Source organism: Microtus pennsylvanicus, chromosome 19 (genome assembly GCF_037038515.1).
Source record: "Microtus pennsylvanicus isolate mMicPen1 chromosome 19, mMicPen1.hap1, whole genome shotgun sequence".
Lineage (NCBI taxonomy): Eukaryota > Metazoa > Chordata > Mammalia > Rodentia > Cricetidae > Microtus > Microtus pennsylvanicus.
Genome location: NC_134597.1, coordinates 15,027,715 through 15,049,108, shown reverse-complemented (window position 1 = coordinate 15,049,108; position 21,394 = coordinate 15,027,715).

Below are 21,394 nucleotides of genomic sequence, written 5' to 3'. Positions count from 1 at the left end.
GTATAGGCAGGACAACCAGACAGGAAGTAAAGGAGGGTCAAGGAGAACAGGAGAATTTAGGGAAGAAGGAAGCCCATTTCGCTGCAGTCCTTGACCAGGACAGTAGAAGAAAGATGTGACTGCCTTGCTGAAAAAGGTACTGAGCCATGTGGCTAACATTGACAAAAAGAATGGGCTAATATACATTATAAGAATTATTAGCCCATTATTTTTGTCAATGTTAGGAGCCCAAGGCGATGTCCCCAGTTAGTTCCTTGGGCAGCTGAGGATAGGGAACCTGAAATGACCCTATTCAATAGCAATACTGGTGAATATCTTGCATATCACCATAGAACCTTCATCTGGTGATGGATGGAGATAGAGACAGAGACCCACACTGGAGCACTGGACTGAGCTCCCAAGGTCCCAATGAGGTTCAGAAGGAGGGAGAACATGAGCAAGGAAGTCAGGACAACGAGGGGTGCACCCACCCACTGAGACAGTGGGGCTGATCTATTGGGAGCTCATCAAGGCCAGCTGGACTGTGACTGAAAAAACATGGGATAAAGCCGGACTCTCTGAATATGGCGAACAATGAGGGCTGATGAGAAGCCAAGGACAATGGCATGGGGTTTTGATCCTACTTCATGTTCTGGCTTTATGGGAGCCTAGCCAGTTTGGATGTTCACCTTCCTAGACATGGACAGAGGGGGGAGGACCTTGGAATTTCCACAGAGCAGGGAGGGAACCCTGACTGCTCTTTGGACTGGAGGGGGAGGGGGAGAGGAATAGGGGTAGGGGGAGAAGGGTGGGAGGAAAGGGAGGGAAATGGGAGGCTGGGAGGAGTCGGAAACTTTTTTTTCTTTTTCTCAATAAAAAATTTAAAAAAAAAAGAGTTAATAAGAAGCTTGAGCTAATGGGCCAATCAGTTTATAGTTAATGTTCACCTCTGTGTGATTTCTTTGGGACTTAATGGCTGTGGGAAATGGGCAGGAAAGAAAACCTTAGACAACTCTATTTAGCTCTCTAATTGATACTCACATATCAGGAAGTCATCAACCGAGATCTTTGCTAAAATGTTAGTTTTAAATGACCACTAATTTGGTTAATATTCACACACTTTAGTTTACATAATACTTCCACTTTTATGCTTGTATTAGCCCATTATTCTAGTATATACTAGCCACATGGCTTGGTACCTTTTTCAGCAGGGTAGGTCACATCTTCCTTCTTCCATATCACTGCCTACTCACACGTCATGAGAATGCTCTGCTCTTCAATGCTAGCTCTTAAACAGAGCCACAATTGATCCTGTATTAAATGGCACATGACACTTATATTCCACAAGTGTGAGTGAGGAGACTGAGATGCTCACAGAACTGCTGTTAAAGAAGCTCAGATTCACAGCAGTGTATCAGCTACATCATGAAACTGCATTAGAGTTTACATTTTTATTTATGCTCTCCTCACATTCCTACTACCCCAGGACTACACGTACTCCCCTTCATGTTCCCCTAGAAAACAGCAGGCCTCACAGGGACATCAACCTAACATGATTCAACAAGACACAATAAGACTAGGCACAAACCCTCATATCAAAGCTTGGCAAAGCAACCCAGTAGGAGGAAAAGGGTCCCAAGGTCAGGCAAATAAGTCAAAGATATCTTCACTGCCATGTCAAGGCTACCCTCAAAACCACCAAGTCAACAAACATGACACATATGCAGAGGACCAAGTGAAGAGTCATAAAGACTCTAAGTTTGCCTCTTCTGTCTCTATAGATTTAGATGAGTCCTGCTTAGATGATTCAGAAGTTCATGACCTCTCTGGCTCCCACAGTTCCTCCTCCCCTCTTTCATGGGGTTCCCTGAGCTTTGAGGGTTAGAGACCTAATGGAGATTTCCAGTCTGGGCTTTCTTTTCCACCTAAATGTTTGCTGTTCACCTTAAGGACACATTTTCAGCACTTTTATTTCCTCATCTAAATTATAATCCTCAAACTAGCTAATTTTGCTTGAAGACAGCTTAACAGAAAAATGTATTAGACAGAGAGCCAACTGTTTATTGACTGATCTTTTAAGTTTCTTAAAGGATATAATTCGACAACTTTGACCACTGGCTTCTTCATTACTCCCTTTATTAAGGAGTTATCTGCCTCTTATATTAAAATGTTTCCCAAATAAAACTCTATTGTGTTTCTGGTGTTTTGTTTTGGCTTTTGCTTTTCCTACAAGCCTAAGATTTATAATGACTGAAATTATTCTCATCTGAGGTAATTCTACTACACCTGATTGTAAGAATTTTATGGTTGTTGATTTTTTAAGAAATACAAATAATTAGACCACTTTTCAAATGTAATGCATTTTTGAATGTAATTGTTTGAGTTTTACCCAAAATAATATTTTAATTTGAAATCATCTGTCACTAATTTATGAGATTTTGTCAGTAGCAAACCTTCCTGTACCTAGAAATGATAATATTTATAAATAAAAATACAGGAAAAAAGCTAGCTTGGTGCACTCTCCAGAGTCAAATTAATGCTTTATGTTTTCAGTTTACAAACTTTTCCTAAGATATTAGTGCTTCATTAAGTTTACATTAAAACACAGCTTTCAATTCAAAGAAATAAGTGATAGTTTATACTGGAGCCAAATATGAATGACTGACACTGGAATAGACTTCAGAAAACACTGGTTGAAACATAAGGTAGGGAGGTCATAATGAAGAAAGATCACCAATGCTAAAATTCTGAGAGTTATCTGGTGGCATTGTTAATATTTGCTTTGGTGTAATCTAGATGACTGGTTGAGAATACATCTTAGTTATTCGATATATACAAAGATATTAGGTCTGTCACTGGAGTAGACAAATATTAGCTTTCAGTGAGACTGTATTAAGGTTCACTAGAAGAATAGAACTGATATTACACACATGTACACACACAATTTTTGTCACTTTCTGCACACATATTAAACACTTTCATACATTTTTGCTAAAGCATAATTTTGAAATTGTCTCTTAGGATGTGATCTGGCTAATCCAACAGGATCTGTCTCTTGATGAGAAGGGCAGGAATCTGGTAGTTGTTCAGATCACAAATTTGTATGTCCCTGCAGGTATCAAGCCTGTATTAGAATCTTGAAGAAGTAAGAAGTAATGCTTGAGCAATAGGATAAATAAACTTGCCAGTGAGTGAAGGAAAGCAGATGAATAGCAAAAGTCTACGGCCTTTTATGTGAGCTGCTACTAAAAGGTATTTCCTAGATTTAGCATTTCTCATATGACCTCAAATGACCCAGATGTAGGGATGGTCTTCTCAACTCAGATGATCTGGATTTAAGATGGGCCTTCCCACATCAAATGATCCAATGAAGAAAATCCCATCCCAGGTGTGCCCAGCTGCTTGATTTTAATTGGATCCAGATGTACCCAAGCTGACACCCAAGATTAGCCATTACAGGAACTAAAATTAGCCCATGATTCATGGAGGTGGGTCTTGTATCTTATCTGTTGCTTTCATTGGTTAACTAATAAAGAAAACTGCTTGGCCTGATAGTACAGAAAATTAGGTAGGCAGAGTAAACACAACAGAATGCTGGGAGAAAGAAGCCGAGTCAGGCAGTGGTCATGATTCTCCCACCAGAAACAGCCGCAGGTTATGATCTTCCCTGGTAAACCACATTGTGGGCTACACAGATTATTAGAGCTGTACAAACATGATACTTTAATCAAGAGCAGAAATATACATGTAACAATATTGACCTTAAATTTGTATCAATAAACCAAGATTTATACCAATGCAAATCTTTATAACATAGTCCCCTTTAAATGTAAAAGAACATTTATAAACAATATTTGGGGATATGGATGTAGTTTTGTTCATACTGCTTCTTGCTGTTGGGGGTGCTGTTAATCAGGTCTTTCATGGTGTATTCTGTGTGCTAGGTTTATCTCAGTCAGCAGTTGGGCAAAATATTTTCTTAGGGTGTTCACAGAGTCCTTTTAGGGGGATGTGGTTTATCAAACCATATTTGTCTGGAAGTTTTTCACAGGTTCTCATCTTCTGTAGAAACAAAAGAAAAACCTCTTTTCCAAAGCAACATATTCTTAGACTCAAATTTTGGAATCAAGATACCTTTAGAACATATATGCTGGTTTTACTTAGCAGCCCATTCAATGAAATGTCTTTATGTACTTAGCTCCTTCACAGTCAAAAAATTCAAAGAAAACACAATACTATACATAATTCAGACTATCTGTGAATTTTCCATCTTTACATGGCTTATTTTTCTTTACTTCCTTTAATCTATGATATACTCTGTCTCTTTAAAGACTTTTTAAAAATATGATTTACTTCTTTTCCAACTCTCTATATTTTTTTCCTTCTCTCTCCCAAGCCTATGTACATTTATTCAACACTGTGACCCATTAGATGTCTTTATGTTTGAATCTGTCCTTACTGTATGTCTGTAATTATTTCCTGATCAGAAGTATTTCTTAAAATGCTAAAGCAGCTTGGTCTCAGTGGCTCTGGGTGCTTGCTCTGACTCTCTCAGGCTTTAAATATGGTAGAGGTAGTTCACCTCAGCTCTAGAACTGCCAGGTGGGGATCATCCTCACCACCTAAACTCTGGGTAGCACCATGCAGCATATAAACCTTTTTTTTTCCTAAGTAAAAGCTAAATCCACCATGAAGAACATTGCAAGGTCTGGAAATAGCTCTGTGTATGGCAGCCAGAATCTGCCATGCTCTCCTGCCTGTGCTAGCCTAGTAAACTTGATTTTGCTGCCTGCCCAGGCAGGGAGCACTGAGTCATTAGCATGGTCTCAGTGACTTTCTTCCTGACCCCAAGTGGGCACACAAACACCTGGGTCCACAAATGCCATTGATTTGCCCTATAGCCAGAGTTCACACTGTCAGAATGCCCCAAAAAGCTGTGTTTTAAAAGCACAGAGCTTTTATTTTGCTGCCATGACTGAATCAGGGTATTCCTCTCTTAAAGAAGCCATGCCTCTAGCAAATGCTGCTAGCAAATCATGCTTAACTGTGTTATTTTGTGAGTAGAATTAATTTTTAAGCTTTCTCAGGTTTTTACAAGGATTTTAGCTGGCCACATGTATGCCAATTGTTTGTGGAGGGCCAGCTTGTTCATCCCGCTGCCTGGCTAGCTTAGCCCCAAAATTACCACACAGAAACTGTATTAATTAAATCACTGCTTGACCCATGAGCTCTAGTTTCTTATTAGCTAATTCTTACATCTTAATTTAATCCATTTTTATTAAGCTGTGTATCTCCATGTGGCAGTGGCTTACTGGGTAAAATTCCCAGCGTCTGTCTCTGGTGGATCCATGGTGTCATCTCTGACGCTGCTTTCTTCCTCCGAGAATTTAGTTGTCTTCTCCACCTAATAAGTTCTGCCCTATCAGGCCAAGGCAATTTCTTTATTCATTAAGCAATACAAACAACACACAGAGGGGACTCCCACATTAAGTAAGGGTAGGGGTCCCAGAGCTCAGTTATCTATCTGCAGATGCATCATTTTTAAGAACATTCATAATGAGGTAAGTGACATAAGAATTGGCATTCTCCGAGAGTTTAATGTGTTTTCTCCTTGTTTTTCTTACTACTACTACAGTTAGGGAAAGATTCAGAGCACTAAGATGTGTGAGAGAAATTAAATGCACGTTCTTTCAGCTGTCACTGAATATCATAGTGTCAATGGGTGGTATAAGCAAGTATAACATTCAACTCACAATTCAGTTAGCACAGTTCTACATTTAAACTGATACAGCAATGATACCATGCATAAATTTTCATTCTTGAGCTATAGGACACTCTAAATATTTAAATATTTGCAAAATCTGAGGTTCTCAGTATAAGATTTGATATTTGCTTTTTAAGCTGTATTAAATGAACAACAACAAAAAAACCCTACAGCATAAAAGCAACAGGATATGTAAACATGTGCTGAAATTATTATGTACATATAATGAAGGAAAGGATGAGACAAAGGACCAGACCAATAATAAGAGGAATGCAGTTAGCAGAACAGCAACATGACAATTCCAAATCAACCTCATTAATAATTAAAAATGATACAGATTAGATTAAAAATTTTAAGTAATAACAATTGAAGGAATAGAAAGTGCAAATTTTAAAGAAACAAGGGAGGGTATACATGGGAAGTTTTGGCGGGAAGAGAAGGAAGGGGAAATGACATGATCAGAGTTTCAAAATAGAAAAATTATGTACATAATGTTTATATGACTGTTTTATTAAAATATGCTATAAATCTGGAAAAGTCCATAGTGTTAGATTAATACAAAGCTCAGCTCCAACTCTCTTCATGAAAATCCTTCACTAAATTAATAATATTAACATACTGAATTTTCATGGTCAGTCAAAGCAGATATCACATTAGTAAGGATATAGAAATGCAAATAATATAAATGCAAATTAATGTATAATGATTGTTGGGGAAAATGTTATTTTAAAACATTAAATATTTACTTCACTAGGAATTTATGAATAAACTTTAGAAATCCAATAAAGCTCAAACTATATGAAATAAAATTGGCAGAAATGAAAACCAACAGAAGTAAACAGTACTAAAAACAAATAATGTGACAAGAAATAAGATCATCTGTAGAAAGTGAAGAAACACTGCTGATGGAGTGGAGCTATGCCTGCAACACATGTCACTTAGCAACAAGAACGTGCATTCCTTTCGAGCATTCCAAAGGGTCATATAAATCATATACAAGGCCATGAAATCAGGCTCAATGTATCTGAAGCTATTTAAATTTAAATCATACAGAGTATTTTTCTGACAACAAAGAAATTGAATTTGAATTTAACAACAGAATATATCTGGGGAAGTTACACAAAACAGTTCTGAATAACCCAAGGCAAAGAAAAATCACAAGGGAAATTAGAAAACATTTGCATCAAATAAAAACAAATAAATACAACACACAGCCACATTTATGTCATGATTACAGTTTTAATACCTAAAATAACTCCATGAAAAGTAATTCTTCTACATAAAGGGGAATCTAAAAGCACCAATTTAAGTGTACAGCTTATGAAACAAGATAAAAAACCAAAACAAATAAAAAGAAAAATTGCTACACTGCACACAAAACAAAGGAACCATGAAGATTACAGCAGTAATTACAGAAGAAAAGTTGATCTATGAAAAGATTAATGAAGATTACAAAATTTCAGCTAGATTGGAGTAGAACAATATCCAAGTTATCATAATAAAATTTAAAGTTTCATAAGGAAACAGTGACAAAAAGTTCAAGAAAGGAATAAAAAGCAAATTTATATTACATAACTCATTTAGAAATTTAATAATCATTAAATATCATCCCACAAGAAAATGACAGACTGCTCTAAAGCTCAATCCATTAAATAACTGAACAATAAGTAACATGAAATTACTTAAGTGTTTTTAATAAAAAAAAAACCAAGCAAACAGAAAAAAAACCAAAATAAATTCTCAGGCAACTTTATGTAGGATGTCAGAATTATTCTAATATTACACTCTGATAAATATGCAGCAAAATACACTTATTGGTCAAATTCCTCATACATATCACCTCAAAAACACTAACAAATTAACGTAATTATTCCCACTACAAATACAAAGAAATCTGCATGAAGTTGAATGTCACTTTGGTGTTACATATGAAAGGAGTTTGTGGTATATGCTAATATAGTAGAAGAAAGCCCAGAAGCACGTTCAAACAAGTGCAAATAAAGCATTAAAGAAAGTTAAGATCCACTCATGGTGAGACAGGAGTGAAGACCCAGACAATAAAACTTTTGGCACATCAGGAGCAGAGTTCATCTCTTCTACATGATGAAATTCCTATGGAAGAGACCCGACACTTAAGACTAGTGTCTGATACTAGTGAATATGCTGACTGCTTTACTCTTCAGATCAACCCCAGAAAGAAATTTTTTTCTTATCCATATGGCCTAGCAGTTTATACCAAGATTTATTCAGGGAAATGTGTGCAAAACTAAAAAAAAAAAAGTGCTAAAATTTTGTGCGTAGGTAATCCTAAATTCCTAAAGAATAAAGGGAAGGGGAAGAATAAGATCATATAATGCAAGATGAATATTTTTAAAAATTAATATTGTATTTCTACATAGTAGGAAGAAAAAGGTATTTATAAGAAAATAGGTCCCATTTTTCTAAAATAAAATGTAAAGGGATAAATTCAATGAAAAAATACACAGTTTTAGTTATTCTGAAACCTTAAGATCTAAATAAAAGTTCATGGATATGAAAGTACTTATAAAAATATACACTTTTTATATTTAACAGACACCAAAACACAAAACAAAACAAACAACCGAAATTGAAGTTTTACAGAAACAAACTGTGTCCTCCAAACTTCAACCAGTCATAACTGCCTGTATACACAGAGCCTACAGACTGTCAGTCAAGGACTGACTCCTCCCTACTGAAGTACTGGCCAAGTGCCTTCCAAACTCCAGTGGCTAGTTCCAAACCCATGGTCATATTTATTATTGAGACAAACAAACAAATAGAAAAAAAAGGAAAAGAAGAGAAAAGAAATTAAAGGGAATTGTGGTTAAATGGGGGAAGATGTTATTAATAGAATTGGAAGGTAGATTAGAGATGATGGGGAGCTTCAGTATTCAGCATATACGTTTTACTCATATAAAACTGACCATTGTGCGAATCCAATTAAAATATCTTACTAAAGATTAAATCTTAAAAATAAAAGCCCAAAAATCGTTGATGGTTAGTATTGTCAGCTGAATTGAGGAATGTTCAAGACACTAGCAAAGTAAATCTGGTATATCTGTGAGGGCTTTTTGGGGGATGGTTGACATGTGGGACAGTAACTAACGGTGAAAAACCCATTCTGTTTGTAGGCTGGGACCCTGGATGGAGCCAATTAGAAAGGGAATCACAAGCTGATGCCTATTCTGAGTTAGTGTCTGTCTCTACTGTCACTGCCTGTGGAAATCAGACTCTAATGTTGTCAGCTTATTGTTTACAGACAGACTAGGAATTTTCTTGAAAACTTCCAGAACTTCAGCTTTATACTGGGACAGCACCACTATTATCTCTTGTTTGGAACTCCCAGAATTTTCTACTTATCAGCTACCAGATCATTCATCATGCAGACAGCTTTTAGACTGTTACATATCCTTTTATACAAGTCATATAAGTAATTGCACTTGCTATAAATATCCCCTTTCACATACCCATTCCCTTGTTTATGTTCTCCTACAGAGTGCTACCTCAAATAGTATGTGCTTCACTATGTAAACTAAAGGGAGAACGGGACTCTTCTGGGCAAATGGTGACACTATTATCCCAGCATCATTATATGAAGTCAACACAGATCGTCATATATAGGTAATTCATAAATTACATTATGACACTCTCCAAAACCGATCTATAGATGAGCAAAAAGTTCTATTCAAACTAAATTTGTTAGTGACAATTATTCATTGGAGAGGTTTATAATTTTTGGTACAGTATTACTATTGTATAGAACATCAAAACTGCTATGTTTCTTGAATTCAAACCGTTCCCATTTTTAATCACACTAGCCCCACAGTTCTACGTCAGATACAAATATTCAGCTACTACATGCTCTGCCTCTATTAATTTTGCCTTGTTGCTCAAGCACACAGTAGTTCTGTTTGTTTTACCATAGCAATATCACTACTGTCTGGTTCCCAATTAGATTTTGTGGAATGTTTTCTATTCTCAGTACTTGTATATTCTTCTGTATAAAAACTTCATGATTTAAAGCCTCTCCATTGGCTACCCACTGGGTATACTATACATTCAGGTTTTCTTAATACATCTGAAATTTTATATGTGCTTGGTTGAATCATTTACCCTCTCAGGATCTACATATTGTCGAAATTTATATCAGAATGCATTCTATCATGACTCTCTCAATTCATTTTTTTCTTTTAATGAAATTCTCACTTAATATGCCCTCTGATATCACCTCTCTTAGTTGGTTTTGTCTGGTCAACTCATAATGGATCTCTCACAATTATCAAAGACCACGTTTCCTCAAGAAGAGCTTCTTTGAAATCTTTGCACATAGCAAATGGTGAATAATCATTTAACTAATAAATGAATGAAACACTAAGTGTAGCACTAATATTGTACTCAATCAAAGTGCAGTGTTAATCCCTGTGAACCTTGGCATGCTGGTTAAAGCATCTGCACATTCCCTGGCTCTCTCCAACTCCCTATGATTAAAACCATAAATTAAAGAAGCAACTTGCTGACAGTTTGTCAGCATTCAATCAACTCCCCCAGTGATTATCTAATTTCTTCTCAAATAAATTTTCTCCTTCAACACTCCCTCAGGCAATGGATTGAGTAAATAGATGAACCTTGAACTGAACACTGTAGGTCATTTGAGATATTTCAATATGGAAAAACAATTTTAGAGCTTAAAAATTTATAGTCTTCATTCATATTTATACATCTGTGAACTCAGATGAAATTCTGTGCCAGATGATGTCACCTATTATTCATTTATTTTGCTAGCATAAATAGCACTATTGGGACACATTCTTCTTTATTAGTAATTAGTTTTTAGATGGACAAATGATCAAATAGCTTTGAGACCAAGAATAAATATTGACTAAGTATGTTTCAAGTTTCATACCAAAGATATTTAATGGTGAAGAACTTAGTAGAAAATTATTATGGATTTTTAAATTCTTTTCATATACCTTATATTCCAACCACAGTTTCTTCTCCCTCTATTTTCCTGAATACCCTCTATCCCCAAATCCATGCTTCCTCTTTAAACAAAACAAAATAAAACCAAACAACAATGGAAAAAAAAGAAAAAAGGCCTCACAGGAATATCAATTATCAATTTAACTTGTCATAAAAAAATTGAAATAACATTGGGCACAAACCCTTATATCAAGGCTGGACAAGGCAACCCATTAGAGGGAAAAGGACACCAAGCTCAAGCAAAAGAGTCAGAGATACCACCACGCCTACTGTTAGTAGTCCCACAAGAACACAACCATAATATATATTCAGAGGGCCTACGTCAGCTCCATACAGGGGCTGTGATTGGCACTTCAGTCTGCGAGCCCCTATGAGCCCTGCTGGGTTGATTCAGTGGGGCTAGTCCTCCTGGAATCCTTGGTGACTCTTGCTCCTGCAAACTTTGTCCTACAAATGGCTGTCTTATATAACCAGGCAAGCCTCTGAGGAGTGGAACTGAGACATCAACCCTGAACTCAAAACCTTCGACCTACAATCTATCCTGCCTGCAAGATGTGTTGGCCCAATGGTGGCGTAGAACTTGTGTAGTACTCAAACAATGACTCGTTCAACTTGAGACCTACATCACGAGATGGGGACCGTGCCTGGCCCTTCCTGGATGGCCAGAATTTGGTGACTTGACAGCCCAGAGATGCAAAATATAATCAAACACAGCTAGCAATAATAATAAAAAGAAAAGATTGTGACTTTTTTGTTTTTTGTTTGTCCGAGACAGGGTTTCTCTGTAGCTTTGGGGTCTGTCCTGGAACTAGCCCTTGTAGACCAGGGCTAGCCTCAAACTCACAGAATGGCCTGCCTCTGCCTCCCAAGTGCTGTGATTAAAGGTGTGTGCCACCACCAACCGAAAGATTGTGAAGATTAATAAATGGCTTACTTTATATAGGAAGAATTGTTGATAACACTTGTATATATCAAAGAATCTTAAAATTGTTATAAAAACATTAACTATTAATAATTAAAAATTATATGGAGTACTAATCTCATGGCTCTGTGCCTAGTCATTGTACATAAGCACTCGAAAAGCACATGGGAATGGCAAGGATTTCACAATACATGTGACTCATGGAATCATTAACTAAACCTGAAATAGTTCCTTATTTCATTTTTAAGCATTTCTAAGATTCTCATGAAATGAAAAGGTCTACTTTTTGGCACCACAACTTGTCCAAGAACTTCTTAATTTTTATCATTTGTCTTGTAATATTTAGAGGTTTAAGCTATATAAATATACTTCACACATCAAAATATTTATGTAGAAAATTATCATAAGATAAACACCATAAATTTGTCTTAACTCCAAAATTATTTCTTATTTATCACAGCTTGTTTTATTTTTAAGATAGTCTCCTGGTGATTTAATCATTGTTTTTCCACTTCTAAATAACTATTACATGTTTCAGGGGAGATGGCTTAGCAGTTAAATGTTTTTAATTGCTCTTACAGAACACAAAGTTTGGTTTCCAGGTCCGGCATGGTGACTCACAACTATTCACAACTCCAGTTCCAGGGGATCCAATCCCATGTCCTGAAGGTCATGGGCACAAGACAATCTCATTGTACATATATTAAGCATTCAGATTTTCATGTAACATGCCCATGTACACGAAATACATAAATCTAAAACAAAACTTTGTGTTTTGTAAAAAAAAAAAAAAAACCACAATCAAAACAGAAAGTCAAGATAAGTAAAACTGAATGTTGTGCTGAGAAGAATTTGTTAGATAGGGCAATTCATCATAGAAATTTTCTTATTAACTTTAAAAAATATCTAGGTGTGGTGTCACATGCCTTTAATCCCAGCATTTAGGAGGCAGATGCAAGCAGATATCTGCATATTTGTGGTCTACAAAGCTAGTCGCAAGACAGCCAGAGATATTACACAGAGAATCCATGATTTGAAGAACAAATGGTGCTGGCATAACTTGATGTCAACCTGTAAAAGAATGAAAATAGATCCATATCTATCACCATGCACAAAACTCAAGTCCAAATGGATTAAAGAACTCAATATCAATCTGAACACACTGAACCTGATAGAAGAGAAAGTGGGAAGTACTCTACAACACAACATGGACACAGGAGACCACTTTCTACGTATAACCCCAGTAGCACAGACAATAAGGACAATATTGAATAAATGGGACCTCCTAAAACTGAGAAGCTTTTGTAAAGCAAAGGACACTGTCACTAAGACAAAAAGGAAACCCACTGACTGGGAGAAGATCTTCACCAACCCTGCAACAGACAAAGGTCTATCTCCAAAATATATAAAGAACTCAAGAAACTAGACTTTAAAATGCTAATTAACCCAGATGCGGCACTGAACTGAACAGAGAATTTGCAACAGAAAACGTTCAAATGGCCAAAAGGCACTTAAGGTCATGCTCAACCTCCTTAGAAATCAGGGAAATGCAAATCAAAACAACTTTGAGATATCATCTTACACTTGTCAGAATGGCTAAAATAAAAAACACCAATGATAGCCTTTGCTGGAGAGGTTGTGGAGTAAGGAGTACACTCATCCATTGCTGGTGGGAATGAAAAATTGTGCAACCACTTTGGAAATTAGTGCGGTGGTTTCTTAGGAAATTCGGGATCAACCTACCCCAGGATCCAGCAATACCACTCTTGCGAATATACCCAAGAGATGCTCTATCATACTACAAAAGCATTTGTTCAACTATGTTCATAGCAGCATTATTTGTAATAGCCAGAACCTGGAAACAACCTAGATGCCCCTCAATGGAAGAATGAATGAAGAAAGTGTGGAGTATATACACATTAGAGTACTACTCAGCGGTAAAAAAAAAAAAAAAAAAAAAAAAAAAAAAAAAAAAAAAAACAATGACATCTTGAATTTTGCATGCAAATAGATGGAAATAGAAAACACTATCCTGAGTGAGGTAACCCAGATGCAAAAAATGAATATGGTGTGTACTCACTCATAAGTGGATTCTAGCCATAAATAAAGGACATTGAGCCTATAATCCCTGATCCTAGAGAAGCTAAATAAGAAGGTGAATCCAAAGAAAAATATATAGTTATCCTCCTAGATATTGGAAGTAGACAAGATTGCCAGGCAAAAATTGGAAACTTGGGGTTGGGGGTGGGGTGGAGGTAAAGGGAGATAGGGAAAAAAGTGAGAAGGGGAATGGGGAGAGCTTTGGGGAATGGGATGGTTGGGGTGGAGGAAGAGTGGATATGGGAGCAGGGAAGTATATATCTTAATTAAGGGAGCCATTTTAGGGTTGGCAAGAGATTTGACTCTAGAGGTGTACCCAGGTGTCCATGGAGATGTCCCCAGCTAGATCCTTGGGCAGCTGAGGAGAGGGAGCCTGAAATGGCCCTATCCTTATAGCCATATTAATGAATATCTTGGATATCACCATAGAACCTTCATCTGGCAATGGATGGAGATAGAGACAGAGAACCACATTGGAGCACTGGACTGAGCTCCCAAGGTCCAAATGAGGAGCAGAAGGAGAAAGGGCATAAACAATGAAGTCAAAACCGCGAAGGGTGTGCCCACCAACTGAATCAGTGGAGCTGATCTAATGAGAGCTCACCAAAGCAAGCTGAACTGGGACTGATGGAGTATGTGATCAAACTGGACTCTCTGAACATGTTGGAGAAGGATAGCTGACTGAGAAGCCAAGGACAATGGCACTGGGTTTTGACCCTATTGCATATACTGGCTTTGTGGGAGCTTAGCCTGTTTGAATGCTCACCTTCCTAGACCTGGATGGAGGGGGGAGGACCTTGGACTTCCCACAGGGCAGGGAACCCTGACTGCTCTTTGAACTGGAGGGGGATGGGGGAGGGAAATGGGAGGAGGGGAGGAAGTGGAAATTTTTAAGCAAAAATAAATTAAAAAATGTGATAAAATAATAAAACTTAAAAACTGTAAGCAAAGTCCAATTAAATGCTTTCTTTTATAAGGAAAAAATAAAAATAAATAAATAAAAGTTCTGAAAACAGTTTACATTCATAATTTTTTTTTGTTTTCCACCGTCTTTGTTCATCTTACACTTATTTGGCTAATATCCTTCAATGTGTTCAGGAATTTCAAAAGAAGTGCAATATTCTGAATTTGTTCTTGTTAGTAAATAAGACTGTTAGCTGTAAAAATATGCAATAGTCTCTTACTATCCTTAATTTGATGGCAAAAAATAATGTTGTGAAAGAAGTGCTATCCCAGATAATTTACATGACTCACTTCACAAAAGAATGGAAGACAGTTTATCTAAACTGACTAAAACAACATTTTATCCTAGCCTGTGTCTGTGTTTCATTTCTTCTTCATATACAGAAGTGAAACCATCTGATTGAGAGCAGACTGAAGTCAGGTAAGTACCCTAGAGCCAAAACAGTTTTAAGTAACAGAATGTAAAACAAACAAAAGAAAAAAAATGTTATTCCTTGTGTGTGTGTGATTGTGTGTATGCACACATAAACACATACACATGTTGGCATGCGTGTTTGATATAAATTTGTGCACATGGAGACCAGAAGAAGCTGTTGGATATGTGCAGGCAGAAGGATCTGGTGTTGCACAGGGGATTAGGGCTTATCCCAGTATGTGTCTTGACCTGAGCTGCTTTACTTGAAACACTGCCTTTTAAACCGTTTTTGCTCCTTTACCCAGAACAAGTGATTTGGTTACATAGACAACCAGTGCCTGCACTAGCCACCAACCTAGATAATCCTATTAAAGCACACAAGTGCTTAGGGTTTGACTTTCTTCTTCCCCCCTGCTTATCAAATTTTGTTTGTAAGTAGATTTTTCCTTTAAGTCGGCCACTACAGTAGTTGACCTCTAAAGCAGTCTCTTGATAGCCATATTTATTTTTACTAGAGATCTGAAGGCTTCCATTTGCCTCTAATGAGAAGGCTCAAATTCTCTATCATTCTTTCCCTTCTTTCTCCTTCTTTCTTTCTTCCAATTCTCATCTTTCATTTTTCTGCTTCTCTTTCTTCCATCAGTCCCTTTCTCTCTTCTTCCCTAAGGCATAAGAGGTCTGATACTGTTTATCTGCTCTTGCCTTCTGCCATGATGATCCAGGACTGGTGCAGGATAATTTTCTGTATTCTGTCAATCATGTTTTAAATAAATGCTGATTGGCCATCCAGTAAGTATAGGTGGGAAAACCAGACAGGAAGTAGAGTTGAAGCAAAGAGAACAGGAGTATTCTGGGAAACAGGAAGCTCCCTCTTCCAGTTCTGCCCAGACCACCAAAGAAGCAAGATTTGAGCTACCCCACTGAGAAAGGTACTGAAACATGTGGCTAACATAGATAAGAATAATGGGTTAATATAAGCTATAAGAGCTAAGAAGTAGCCTGAGCTAATGGGCCAAAACTTAAGTTATAAGTTTTATAACTTATGGAGATCTCTGTGTGATTTTGTTTGGGGCTTGCTGGCTGTTGGGAACTGGGCAGGACATAAACCCCAACAAGCAGGCCACTTCATGTTACATAGGTCCAGGCTTGAAAGTAGTTCAGTAAAAAAACAAAGCAAGTTCTCAAATTGTTTAATGATATGCTCACATTTTCTCTATTTATTTCATAATTATCACTGTATTGAAATATTAAACATGATGCATGATAATTAGAAAAGTTTTAGAAAAAAAATATGTCATATGGATCTTTCTGACCTGTTTTGAGTCTTCATCCTTATTTGACTACTACACCCTCAGATATCTGAGAGCTACAATCTCTGACACTTTAGGTACACTGTAACTCTATAGCGATGGATTATATTTGTTTATGCTGATTTTTTTTGCAACAGTGTAGCTTTGGAGCCCGTCCTGGAAGTAGGCTCTTCTATACAAGGCAGGCCTTGAACTCACAGAGATCCACCTGCCTCTGCCTCTTGAATGCTGGAATTAAAGCCATGCACCACCACTGCCAAGCTATGCTGATTTTTTTTTTTAACAAAATAAGAGTGTGTGTTTAACTAGGTAAAAATGCATCGCACTTGTTTCACTCTGTCGGTCTAAGGTACCTGATTGTTCTAGTAAAAAGCTGAACAGCGAATAGTTTGGCATAAGAAAGGATCGGTTGGGCAGGCAGGCAGAGATAATAAATAGGAGGAGGAATTTTGACTAAGAAGGAAGAAGAAAAGAATGAGAAAAAGGGAATGAAAGAGAAAAAGAGGGACATGCCCAGGGCCAGAGACCAGGCAGCTGACTGCCAGACAGACAGAGAAAGAAGTGGTGAAATTAAGATACACAGAAAGAGAGAAAAGAAAAAAAAATCTCGAGGCAAAAAGCAAATAAAGAGAAACAGTTTTAAACTAGCTAGAAATGAGCCTAAGCGAGGTTGAGCACTTATAACAAATAAGAAGCCTCATTGTCATGATTTGACAGCCAGTTGGGGCCCCAGAAGAGAAAGCCTGGTATGCTGCTTTTAATTGAATCAGCAAAAGAAAAGCATTTTCTCGCTCTCTTTCAGTCTGTTCCTCACTTTCTGTATGTACAAATACATGTGTATTTAAACACATAGACACACATACACACACAAATACATTTGTACATTATGTCCAAAACATACATTATACATTAGCAAGTGAATACAAGGGTCAAGAAGCTTGAGTTTCCAGTCTCTAAACATTCCAATTACAAACTCTAGTATGGTTTTTAGTGTGCATTTGCTTTCTCCTGAAACTATTCTCCTAGAAGACATGAACCATGTTATTGACATTCGTTTGCCCAAGCCTCTATTTCTGCCTACCAGCAGGTTCCTGCTGAATGAAAGTTCTAAAGCTTAACTGACATTGCGAACGAAGCAATGAATGGAGATCATAAGAAGCTAGCTACTCCAATATCAGTGTGTAATATTCTCTGCAGGTTCCAAGGGCACTTAGCTGCTATGCAGTTATTGCAATTGGGTACATGTGCTGCACTTTAGAGATTGCTGCTAAATAAAGATCAAGTTATGTGTGTATTTCCCCAGAGAAAATAGAAAATTTAATTTCAAAGACAAGTTGTTGCCTTGAAGGTAGAAGATGGGTTTTAATCAGTGCAGAGCAGAAAAAAAAAAGAGCAAGAAATGTAATCTTTACCCTATTTCCAAGGTAAATCATCTTATCCTTTTAGACACATTCCTCACACGGTTCACAGAAGGAAAAGGGAAAAGCAATTCTCAGCATCACTTCCCATACTCTTCGCAGTCTCTGTGTCAAAGACATTGGGCTGCAGACCTTCATTGCTGCAGGAAAATATTATCTGCCCTTTTCCCAAACGCAGCATGAAACCCAGACAATGTCTTTCCTCATTTCAGTTCCTAAGGCTATGTTCAAAGCAGTCTGCATTTAGACTGCAGGAAATCACCAGAATGAGGTAAGCCTTTCCAAGTGACTAGCACATTGAATTTTCAAAGGCTCACAGCCTGTGCGTTTACAATACCATCTTGTCAGAAAGCCCTAATGCACCTTTTGAGTGGTAATATGTGGGCATCATATTTGGCTCTGTGCACTGCTTATAAAAATGTGGCCAAAATGTCTATCTATTTGCATTTTTCTTCATATTCATGTATACAAAGATGTTGCATTGATGTGTTTAACACCAAATATCCTATAGTCAAGTACTGTATTTTAAATACTAAAATCATCACAGAAATCATATATACTTTAACATATAATGCATAAACTATAATGCTAAGCCATATTTATAGAGATTTATCATTATTGTTATTGATTATTTTAATTTTCATATGTGTCTTATCTATACATAAGTATTGTGCATATGAGTGTATATATGTTTGTAGTCTAAAACAAGGTACTAGATCCTCTGGAGCAGAAATTTCAGGTGGTTGTGAGCCATCTAATGTGGGTTTTAAGGAATTGAACTCTGGTTCTCAGAAAGAGAAGCAAATGATCTTGGTTGCTCATTCTTCTATCTAAAATGTATGATTTTTAACATCAAATAATACACAACTTACTAGGCAGAAGCATAGTGAAAATTCAATCATAATTATATTGGTAGAATTTTCTCATTTTCAGAGCCATATAGTGTTGACTGACACTATAAGATTGTTCCTTTTTTCTCAAATTTTGTAGTTTGTTTAATATTTGAAAAACTATAATTCTGATAATAACTATCTTTTGACTAAATATGAGAATGTTGTTGACACCAATTCATCTTTCCACCTAATTTCTGGAGGTTAAGATCCAAAGACAGGGCCGAGAAACAGCCTGGAAAGTATCTCACATGTAGAATTAAAATCCACTATTTGTACAGTCAATTCATACAAAAACCTATTTGTTTTTACTTTTTAACCATAGTAAACTTTTGTTATTTTGTTTCTTTTTTCTCTTTTTTTTATTTATTAAAATTTCAGCCTCCTCCCATCCCCCCATTTCCCTCCCCCTCCCGCTACTCTCCCTCCCCCTCCCTCTCCAGTCCTAAGAGAAGTCAGGGTGTTCTGCCATGTGGGAAGTCCAAGGCTCTTCCCCACCTCCATTCAGGTCTAGGAAGGTGTGCATCCAAACAGTCTAGCCTCCCAAAAAGCCAGTACATGCAGTGGATTCAAAACTCAGTGTCATTATCATTGGCTTCTCAGTTCGCCTTCATTGTCAGCCACATTCAGAGAGTCCGGATTAATCACATGCTCAGTCCCAGTCCAGCTGGCGTTGGTGAGCTCCCATTAGATCAGTCACACAGTCTCTGTGGGTAGATGCGCTCCTCGTAGTCCTGACTTCCTTGCTCATGTTTTCCCTCCTTCTGCTCTTCATCTGGACCTTGGGAGCTCAGTCCAGTGCTCCAGTGTGGGTATCTGTCTCTATCTCCATCCATTGCCAGATGAAGGTTCTATGGTGATATGCAAGATATTCATCAGTGTGGCTATGGAAGAAGGCCAGTTCAGGCACCCTCTCCTCTGCTGCCCAAGGACATAGCTGGGGAAATCCCCTTAGATACCTGGGAACCCCTCTAGAGCCAAGTCTCTTGCCAACCCTAAAATGGCTCCCTTCGTTAAGATTTTTTCTTTCCTGTTCCCATACCGAAACTTCCTCCATCTCAGCCATCCCATTCCCCTAAGCTCTCCCCAATCCTCCCCTTCTCCCTTCTCTCTCCCCATCTCCCCTTCCTCCCAACACCCTGCCCACTCCTGTGCTCCCAACTTTTGCCTGGGGATCTTGTCTACTTCCAATATCCAGGAGGATAAATATATGTTTTTCTTTGTGTTCACCTTCTTATTTAGCTTTTCTAGGATCACAAACTATAGGCTCAGTGTCCTTTGTTTATGGCTAGACTCCACTTATGAGTGAGTACATACCATATACACAAAGAACAAAGAAGCAGAGAGGGAAATCAGAGAAACATCACCTTTCACGACAGCCACAAATAGCATAAAGTATCTTGGGGTAACGCTAACCAACAGAGTGAAAGATCTATTTGACAAGAATTTTAAGTCTTTGAAGAAAGAAATAGAAGAGGATACCAGAAAAATCAACATAGAAAATATGGCAATTCTACCAAAAGCAAACTATAGATTCAATGCAATCCCCATCAAAATTCCAACAAAATTCTTCACAGACGTTGAGAGAACAATAATCAACTTTAGATGGAAAAACAAAAAACCCAGAATAGCCGAAACAATCCTGTACAATAAAAGTACTTCTGGAGGCATTAACATCCCTGACTTTAAACTCTATTACAGAGCTACAGTAATAAAAACAGTTTGGTATTGGCACTTTTGTTATTTTTGTAGGTAGCATAGAATTCAATAGATGTGTGATATGTGATGGGGAACCTCCTTCAGCCAATGGCCTTTGAGGTGTGGCTTTGGGTACCAAAAAGCCACAGTCCTGCCCGCTCACCCCTCTCTTCTCATGCTCCACACCTGGATGTTGGACCTCTTTTCCTGTTCCGTGAGTTTCCCTTTTAATAAAGCAAAACCTTAGTGTGCCCCATTTGGAGCTAGTGTGGGATTATTTAATTCTCATTCTCCCCGCTTGATGTGTTCTGTTTCAGATGTGATTACAGTATTTTTGTTCATGTATTTCATTGTATTTTGCTTGTATTCACTTTCTACTACCATCTTTGCACAACCAAGGTCACTGGTTTCTTCCTGCTTCTAAATAGACCCTTTTCTACTTTCTCACCACATATATTTAAATCTAGATTTTTCATGAGTGAAAAAGTAAAGTATTTAGTCTTTCTTCCCCTTTTATCTCTCTTGCCTACCTATCTCTCAGTGGGCCCCATCCCCCCTCCATAGTCTTCTTCCTACTTGTATTTACAATTTTAATAAACTTTTCAAACATTTTAAATTTTGTTTTACATTCCAATCATAGTTCTCCCTCCACCCCTCCTCCCAGCCCCCTCTCCTGACCCTCAGTACACCCCAATCTTCTCCTACCAATGGGTCAATAAACACTACATTTGCTCCTTTTTGAAAAGAGGTGTAAATGGAATGCGCCCTTGGGTTTAGTTTGTCTTTTTATGAGGCAATAGTTGATGATAATCAAACTTTGCTCCAGGAAAAACAAACTGGAATCACACAGGGACATTGCAGTGGCAAATCTAATTTAGTATGATTTAAACAGTTTCCCTTTATGATGGCATTGCTGGCCTTCAAAATATGATAT